Below are 9,430 nucleotides of genomic sequence, written 5' to 3'. Positions count from 1 at the left end.
TTTTTGGGGAGATCAGAGATTTGGCAAAGAAATTTGTCTTACATTTTTTATTGAGAATGTTTATAGCAGATGAGTCCCCTTCCCTCTTCTGTTGGTAACGTTTCAAGAACCTTGGAGGTGTGTATAGTGAATCACCAAGGTGGATCTGTAACCAGTAAGAAAATAATCTAGGGCTTGGCAAGGTGCAAACTCCCACATGTAAAGAAATGTAAATCCTGGTTCCAGAACTTAAAATATTTTTTAAGAGGCATTGCATTTTCTGAGTTACTGTTACATTAAATGAAGACAGGAAAGATGAATTTTGAAGTCCAATACACAAGGAGAGAGCAGGTCAGAAGTAGAAACTGCCCTTAGGAAACTGGAAAAGACCAAAGGACATGCAACTTGAAGTGAGTTCTTGAGAGGTGAACTGGTAATCATGAAAAAATAAGGAATATAAGGGTTTCTAAGGGCAAAAATAATGAAGCCAGTAATTAGGGCTAAAGAATTGGCTGCCATCTGCTGTAAGTAGTGGCCTTGTCACCAGAGAGGGTCTGAGGAGTTTCCCTGAGTGGAAATGGGGAATCTTACCCAACCCCACCCATAGGGAGTGGGTTACAGGTTGACTGACTTCCATCACAGAAAAGCCTTGCTCCACTGGGGGGTTGTGGTGAAAGGATTCTTCACGGGGAAGGAGATGCCTGCACTATGATGATTCACAGAAGGGAGAATGGTGGAGGAATTTTCCTTTTAGGTATGTTTCTGAAACATTACAGCCATCCAGCACCTAGATGCTAGTAGGAAGTTCTACAAGTAGTTTTATCAAGGCCCATAAAGTGTGTGGAGAGATAGATGGTTTTGATGGGTACAACAAGGAGAGTTTGTGGCCCTCCCTTACACCACAGTGCACAACTCCAGGAGGACCATTTACAATCAGCTTAAATCAACAGGGTTGAGCTCTGGGGAGAGAGCCACATAAACTATATTCCCTGCTGCAGTGTTCCAGAATGACCTTCCTTGGAGTACTGCATGGAGAGAGTACTGTTTTCCACTAGGGAGACAAATATTCTGGATGGAGGGAGTTGGATTATTTTGGTTGCAAGTAACCGGAGAAACTGAAATAATTTAAACAACAGGCAATATGTGGCTCACTTCTGGGTCCTCGGGGGTGGAGCTGGCTAAGTTTCCATCTCCTCCTCCTTTTGTTAGTTTTACTATCTCCTATTGTGGGTTTCCCTCCATGCTTTTCTTTGCTCTTGTGATTGCGGTTGAAAGATGGTGTGTGTGTACAGGTGTGTGGGAGGGGTAGGTATGCGCGATGTTTTCCTTGGCAGCCCTACCAGACCCACATGGGAAGGGTAGTGAAGAGCAGTTTCTCCTCCATAAGATTATTATCTTCTAGACTATGGATGATATGAAGATCAAAATAAAAGGTATGCAGATGGTTTGGAAAGGGGTGCTGGTGGGCCAGCACCACATCTGTTAAACTCTATAATAAAACATTTTTTCTTCCTTGTTGAGGCAACTCCAATATATTCTTAAAGAAATTTAACATGAAATAAGTCATTCAAAAAAATCTTCTAAGGCCAATTTACAGCCTTAATTATTATGGGTTGGTGAGTGATTATGCAATTCCTCTAGAAATGACTATCACTGGATAAGGTTTGTAATGAGTATTTCATAGAAAAGCCAATACATGGTGTGTGTTTTGTCATCTGGTTCTAGTCTCTGTTTGGCAACAAGTCTCTGTACGTGGCTCTGTTAGTGCAGCCAAAAAACCTTGCATACTTCACAACCTGCCACTCTTTTCAAAGATTTAGTTAGAAACTGAAGCTTATAGTACATGCTGCTGGATTAAGCATCTTAAGTGAGAGTCTCATGGGCCTAAAATATCTCTTGTACCCACACATTTCCTGGTAGGCCAAACTTCACAAAATAAACACAGATGACCTCTCTCCCATCCAGTCTTCCGGAAAGTTTAGAAATGATGCAACCTTTTGGCAACATGACACAACACATTGCTTGACTTGTGCAGAGCATGAACTTCTTCATTTTGCGTGAACGTGGACCAACAAGCATTTACATTAGCACTGCCCCAGACTCTGTAACACAATCTCATCGACTTTAACAAGACCAGACATTAAGTAAATGGCCTTGGCTTCGGGGAAGAACGAGTCAACATGTGAAAACAGGGCAAGTATTGTGGTTGCTTCATGGTGACATCCAAGATGTATGAAAAAGTAGAAGCTGGTTTTCCTGTCAATACCTTGGTTTCTTTCTCTTTCTTCATTCTCCCCGTGCACAGGAATAGCAATGTCTGGAATCAATAGATCTTCCGAGTGCCTGAGAGTGTTTTCCCACACATGGTGCTGGCTGCTTTTACTCTTTCCCTTTGCAGCAGAGTGTGAGCTATGTGATTTCTCACTGCTCTCCTGCCTGTCCTAATTGTCTCTGCCGTTAACCTAGTTCTTAGCTCAGTTTCTTTTCCAGGTTTGCTTATTCTGATTTCTCTTAATCAATATAAATAAAACTTTGATGTTGGTTAGTGTGTTGTGTGCCCCTCTTCAACTATTTCAGATACTTTTTTCTGATTTCCAGATGCAGCAGATACTCCTTTACCCATTCCCAGAGTTTGTATGGTTTTCTTTTTCTTGAAATTTTCCAATTACTTTGTTTTCTCTACTCCTACTGTAAAAGTTGATCAATATTTAAGAAGACCATAGTTCACAGTTATCGTGCCTAAGTGGGCAAAATCTAGTCAAAGAAGTTTGGACACAAATCTGTACCTATTTTATTTTACTCTGTTACTTTCATTTCCAGTCTGTCAAGGTCTCCTGTTGGTCCTACTGCACATGGCTAGTACGCAACTCGGACAACGTGCAGTTCCCCACAAGCTCTGCATGCCTGTGCCTCGTCCAATGGGAAGAGATCACTGACCATGCAATGCCAGTTGCTAATGCTTCTTCCACTTGCTCTCAGTTTCTTTATTTATATGGTCTCAGAATGTAACACAAAATTCACAACCCACTGACCACAGTTTAAGTAATGCAGCCATAGTGTTCTATCTTCAACAGATTCTCAGCAGTTTTGGACAAATCTTAGATGATCTTGGTTTTGCACTTTGACCTGAGTGGATCCCTCAGCCTGGGTTCCCTATTCCCCTAGCTTTTCCTGGCTTACCCGTACTTGTCTTTGAAACCTTGCCTTATTTCTTTAAATTGAGGAATAATTCACATTAAAGAAAACTCATTATTTTGCAGTGGAAATGCAGTGGGTTTTAGTACATCGCATTTTTGAGCAACCATCACCACTATTCAATTCTAGAACACTTCTGTCAGCTCTTAATACACCCTATACTCATCAGCAGTCACTTTCTTTTGCCTCTTGCAGTTAAACTCTGGGAAGCACTACTTTCAGTTTCTATGGATTTTCTCATTCTGGAGAATTCCTATCAATGGAATCATATGATATCTAGCCTTGTGTGACTTGGCATGATATTTTCCCAGTTTATGTATGTTGTGGCATATATCAGTTCTTTGTTCCCTTGATGATGAATAATGTTCAATTGCATGGATATGCCATCCCTTGTTTATTTATCAATTGATAAACATTTGGGTTGCTTCTACTTTTTGGCTATTATGAATAACACTGCTCGTAACATGTAATAGTTTTTTATTTTAATTGAATAAAGGACATTCAACATGGGCCTTGTAACCTTTTTCTTTCTATTTTTCTTAACTCCTAGAAATGGTTCCTGAAGGAATGAATATTTAATATGATGAAAATATTTTTAACTATCATCATTTGTTTCTTTGTGGTGAAAGAATCTTTCTTTAAATTCTTTCTTTCTTTCTTTCCATCTTTCTTTTTTTTTGTTGTTTTGTACCAGGGATTGAATTCTGGATCTTGCGCCTGTGAGGCAGGTGGCGGAACCACAAAATTTTTATTTCTTTAAAAATGCCTGCACTAGTTTTGTTGTGGATATGTGTTTTCCTTTCTGTCTTGCATGATGTGGTCCTCTGTGCTTAACTTTGTGAGAATTTTACCAAACTGTTTTCTAACATGGCTGTACCATTTTGCATTCCGACCAGCAATGTGTGAAGGCTCCAGTTTCTTCATATTTCTGCCAACATTTATCATTTGTGTTTTTCTTCTCATGAAACATTATAGACTGCTTAGTGGGCACCATATGTATTTTTCTTCTGTGAACTCCATCTCTCCTCCCAGAATGATCAACCTTGTTCTCTTCTCTGCTCTCAGAAGAATATATAGTGTAGTAAAATCATTAGAGTAGCTAATCTGGGGCAGGCTTTATTATATGTTAGGTATTGTGCTAAGTGCTTCAAATGTGTGAGGCATCAAATCCTCATATCAGTTGGGGAAGTCTGGTCTTACTATACCCAATTTATAGAAGAGGGCATGGGCAAAAAGTATATTTTCCAAAATCATAGACTTACAGGAGGAAAAGCTGGGATTTCAACCCCTGGGCATCTCTGATCCCAAAGCCAATGCTCTTAGGTCTCAGATTTTCAATAAAGGGGAGCTAATAATATTGAAATCTCTCTTTATAACACACTTGGGTTGCTGGCTTTGTGGCCTAGTAGTAAAATGCTTGTCTAGCATGTGCAATGCCCTGGGTTCAATGCCCAGCCCTGAAAAAACAAGTAACCCACATGCAACATTTGGATCCAAATTTGAACAAGTCAACTTAAACAAAACATACTTTTGTAACAACAGCCTGGTGCTTTCCTATTAGAACTAGCAATGCTTCATTCCTGAGGATGTGGTGGAATTTTATCCTGTTTACTCAAGAACGCTTCTATGAAGTACCATCACAGCTCTCATTTTTCTATTCAGATAAGTCTTACATCTAAGCCTTAATAAACTGTCCTATTCCTAAAGTTTTGTCACACTCAGCATTTAAAACCTATGAAGTATCATTTGTTTATCCCCAAACATCTACCAGTCTTATTTGACAGAGGAATGCACTTATTGATTGCACTTTCAAATTTAATCTTGAAGAGGTCTATTTGCAATTCACTCAATGCCTATTTATTAACATTTCCTCTCAAGTTGATTTGTGCAAGAAAGATACTCTTTTCTCTCTACTGATCTCCTCTTTCCCTCTGGGAAATGAGACAATTCAAGATGCTACCTCTAGGGAAACAGTTGCCATCTTCTGTTTTTGCACTTCATTTTCATAACACATAATTATTACCTAATTTAATTATTAGCTGGGAAGCTGAGGCAGGAAGATCCCAAGTTTGAGCCCAGCCTGGGTAATTTAGGGACTGAGAGAGATCCTGTCTCAAAATTTAAAAAACAGGGTTTGAGACGCAGCTCAGTGAAAAGGCCCTAGGTTCAATCCCTAGTACCAAAAAACAAACGGAAAATCTAATTATTATATTACTGGGTGCCTTCTGGTACATGTGCATAGGCTTTGCTACTTTTTAGAGGTATTTCTTAGGCACATTCTTAATTTCGCCATATCTACATTGCCATATCTGAGGAATGGGTATAATAAACCCCACCTTATATCATCGAAATGGTAACTGTGAAATATGTGTATAGATATACATGAGTTTGTGTTCAAAATAGTAAAAAATAGAAGTAGCAAAAGTAAATCTTGCAGTAAAAGACCTCTAGATTATTTGATCATGAAATGCGCCCCTCCCAGGTTTTAAAAACAACACTTCTATGAATAACTCAAGAGTCTATGTAGTACAATTTTCCCTCCTCCCCATTTTTGTAATTCCCAGAAGGAATTCTTACTGAGGCTGCCATATGTTAAGGCACTAAGGATGCTGTGTTGTGATTTATTTATTTACATGTCTGCCTCTCCCTGAGGGTAAGGCCCCTTTCTTACTTGTTTCTCCAAAGCCTAAAAGGTGCCCAGTCAATGTTATTGACTTGAATATCTGTTACTGTCATCGTTGACATGAGCTTGTTACTAAGAACCCAGGTGAGTGTACTATGCACATGGCTCTGAAATAGGGAAGGAGAAAACCAAGCACACTACCTCTCAGGTGGATTGAGAATCCAACATACTTAATGTCTTTAGTTAAAGGGGCTTGTGGTTTACTGTGGGCTTCAGACTGGGCATTCTCACCAAATGAATCTGCTGAGACAGAAGATTCAACTTATTTGAATGATTCTGTGTCAGTATGTCTTCAAAAGATGTTAATAGTCATCTTTTTATTCCCCAATACTGTGTTTTCTTGTTGAGTGTTGATTGAGTAGCTGCAGACTGTTCTTTCTGATTTCAGATAAAACTAGGAAGAAACTGCACTGGGTGTCATCCTGTTTCTGCCTCTGTGCCAGCAGTTTCTTTTATCATGCATGCTCTTCTTCAAGCCATGTCCTGACTCTCTTGTCCTTCCAAGCTCTGCCTTTTCCCCAGTTCATTTCTGTGTTTGCCACTAAAAAATGTTTTAAGGCCTGGGAATTAGAGCACTTGCCTATCATGTACAAGGCCCTATGTTCAATCCTCACTACAGAAAAAAAAAACCCAAACAAAAAAAAAAGTCTTTAGCCTACCCTTCTCCTTTTCATTATGAATAACAAACGGTATCAGTTAAATCCATATATATGGATTCACAAGATAGGGTTATTGTGGGACGGTGTGGTGTGCAGTGGTTCCAGGTCCTTGGTGTCCTGTTCAGAATTGGATGGGACAGCTGCTGAACTTGAAAATGTAACATTTATTTAAAGGAAAAGAAGTGAAAAAAAAGTGAAGTGCAAAAAGAAGAAAAGAGAAGTTACACCCTGCATGCAGGATGGGCCACTGCAGGAACAAGAGGGCCACAGTGTCTGTGAAGTCAATAGTCTTTTATATCCTCTTCTGATGTCTGACCTAGGTTGTGATTGACATCTCTCCATGATTGACAGATCTTGTCCAGCCTCATTACCATAATCTTCTACCTCAGGCCTACAATGGCCGCCTGCAGAGACAGAGGCAGAAGAATGCAAAAGGGCCCTCTGCGTGCTGGAGATCCAAAGGATCCAGTCAAAAGTCAAAGGCCTGTAGCTTACTGCAGAGTTCCGTGTGAGTTCCTATCAGGAAGCTGAAGGGTCTGCATTGGAAGACCCAAGAGTCTCTGCGAAGACTAGAGCTCCTCTGAAGAAGCAGAAGGGAGACTTCCTTCTTCTTTCCCTCTTTATTCCCTCCAGGCTACAAGTCTATTGGTTGGTGCCACCTACACCTAGGGTGGGTCTTCCCTCTTCAGTAAGTCAGTCATCCTCACACACTGACAACTGTGCTGTGCTAAACCAATCAGCTAGGGATTTCTTATTCAAGGTGACACCACAGTTAACTATCACACCAACTGTGCATGTTCACCTGGGCTAATGCCATGTCCCCATGGACTGATGCCAATTTCCCATGAAGAAAGACCTTTCACAGAGGTCAACTGATCTTCCTCAGGGCACATAGGAAGGTCAAAAGTGAACCCATAATCCAGACTTCCTGACCTATGTTTCCCACTAAAAACCACTGCTGTGGGTTTTCACTTTTCACTGTATTTTTATTATTGTTAAAGTTTAGGCATTAACTTCCCCCCCCTGCAAACACAGAGTTTAATATAAAGAGAAGCATGAAGTTTTTTTACAACACTAGGGGAATGGAAATTGTGATGAAAACTGTGAGGGATCTGCAAGTCCCTTTCAGGATTTTCCCAATGAGTAGGTTAAGTACACAGGAAGGGTGGCCTCCCTACCTCCAGGGGGTGGACCCAGTCTATCCGAGGAGGCCACACTCTGGCCATCTCAGAAACACACACAGGTGGTGGTTTCATCCTCCTCTGAGCAAGTGAGGTCAGTGCTGAGGGGGCAGACACCCCCATGGAGCCAGCAGGATGTGGGGAGGGTGATTCGGCAGGTGACACCATTCCTCTTGGCCACCCTGCAGAGACGCCCAGGAGACTCACTCTCAGGACAAATACCAGAGGAGAGAGGCCAAACTCCTAGCCGCCCACCCTATCTTCCTGTAGAAGAATTTTCTGCCATGTACTTCAGGAGAAAAAAAAAATCACATAAATCAGAAAATTCCTCACAAATTGGGTGAGTGCTTTGTGGTTTCTTTTTCTCTTAATTTGGAAAGGATTGATAATGGGTACTCGCCAACTTTATTTTGGTTCCTTTATTTCAGTCATGGTACTATACATCCAGAACCCCGGATGCTGTAGTCTAGGGCCTGGGGAGGCCTCAATGACAAGTTGTGAGTTGTGCTTAATGGAAAGAGCAGGATGGGGAAGGGTAAAAAAATTTCAGAGGAATGTCTTCTTGATCTTCCTTGTCTATTCAGAGATTAATAAGCATGTAAGTGTAATTGAAACTGTAAATATAATTACAGAGCCCACCAAAAAATGCATACACACTTCAGAAAATGAAAAACAGTATGATTTTTTTTAACAGATGGTGTTACTCTCGAATGGGGGACCCTAGAGAATGTCATATATCACAGAAAACCCACTACACTGCTGGCCCTTACAGAAGAAACTGAAAATGCATGTGCAGCAATCTCAGTGGTCAAGGCTGTACTGATAAATTTCTGGAAGCTAATGGCCGCCACTCTGAGCACCACTTCCAATTGTAAAGGCCAAAGGTAATTTGTATTAATCTTGTGATGTCTCATTAAATTTAATATTCAAATATTTATACAAGTTTTTCTTTTCCTGAAGTATGCATACTTTTTGGGGGCATTCTGTGTTGATATCTGAAACTTATAATAAATGAAATTAATTTGAAATGAATCAATTTCTTTTGTTTTACTACTTGGCACTTGGATCATAAAAATTGAAATATTGTGTCCTTGAAGCATGTTTCGAAGTGGTTTTTTTTCCTTTCTCAGAGAATATTTTTAGAAAAAACATTAACATGCAAATTATATGGATAAATACCCCTCCCTTCTTCATAATAGCCTGTGAAAAGTCAGCCCACAGAGGCACAAAGAAAGTCTTATTACTTTTAACCTTTGGGGAAAGGGGGATTATTAACTACTTAGTGTTTAGTTATGTATAAAACTAAAAAAATATATATATACCTATGGCTCAAAACAGCTCTGCCAGATAATATCCCCTTACACATACCAACATGCTTTTTGGACTTTGCTATGGAAACGGCCTGGAAATTAATGACACAGACTGGGAAGAACAAAGAGAGGGAAAGGGGTTTCCTAAAATGTCAGAGGCTCCCCCCTGCTGCCTTTTCCCCAACAACCTGTCAGGGCTTTTCTCCTCTGTGGAACTGGAGTTTCCCACAGGTAAACTGGTTATTTAGTCTTCAACCAGGGCGCCTGCTTCTGAAGCCCTCAGTATAATCTGAAATCAAATGGGGGTTGGGGGTGTGTTATGGTTTAGATAAAAATATTCCTCTAATGATTCATGTGTTTAACAGTGTGGGGCTTTTAGGAAGTGATTAGGTCATGGGGTGCTAACTTCATTAATAGATTATC

General features: G+C 40.3%; 1 long non-coding RNA gene across 1 annotated transcript; it reads left to right on the top strand.

The window, feature by feature from the left end:
• The first annotated feature begins 1,571 nt into the window (after nt 1-1,571).
• Nucleotides 1,572-9,157, top strand: LOC110349352 (uncharacterized). The gene is made up of 3 exons (XR_002395233.2): nt 1,572-2,172; nt 7,886-8,037; nt 8,392-9,157. It is a non-coding gene; the product is annotated as an uncharacterized LOC110349352 (long non-coding RNA).
• Nucleotides 9,158-9,430: the final 273 nt, after the last annotated feature.

The sequence above is a fragment of the Heterocephalus glaber genome, unplaced genomic scaffold, assembly GCF_053883595.1.
Source record: "Heterocephalus glaber isolate CG9 unplaced genomic scaffold, H.glaber_assembly_v1.0 deba00001504, whole genome shotgun sequence".
NCBI classification, from domain to species: Eukaryota; Metazoa; Chordata; class Mammalia; order Rodentia; family Bathyergidae; genus Heterocephalus; species Heterocephalus glaber.
This window is presented reverse-complemented; position numbering and strand designations above follow the sequence as displayed.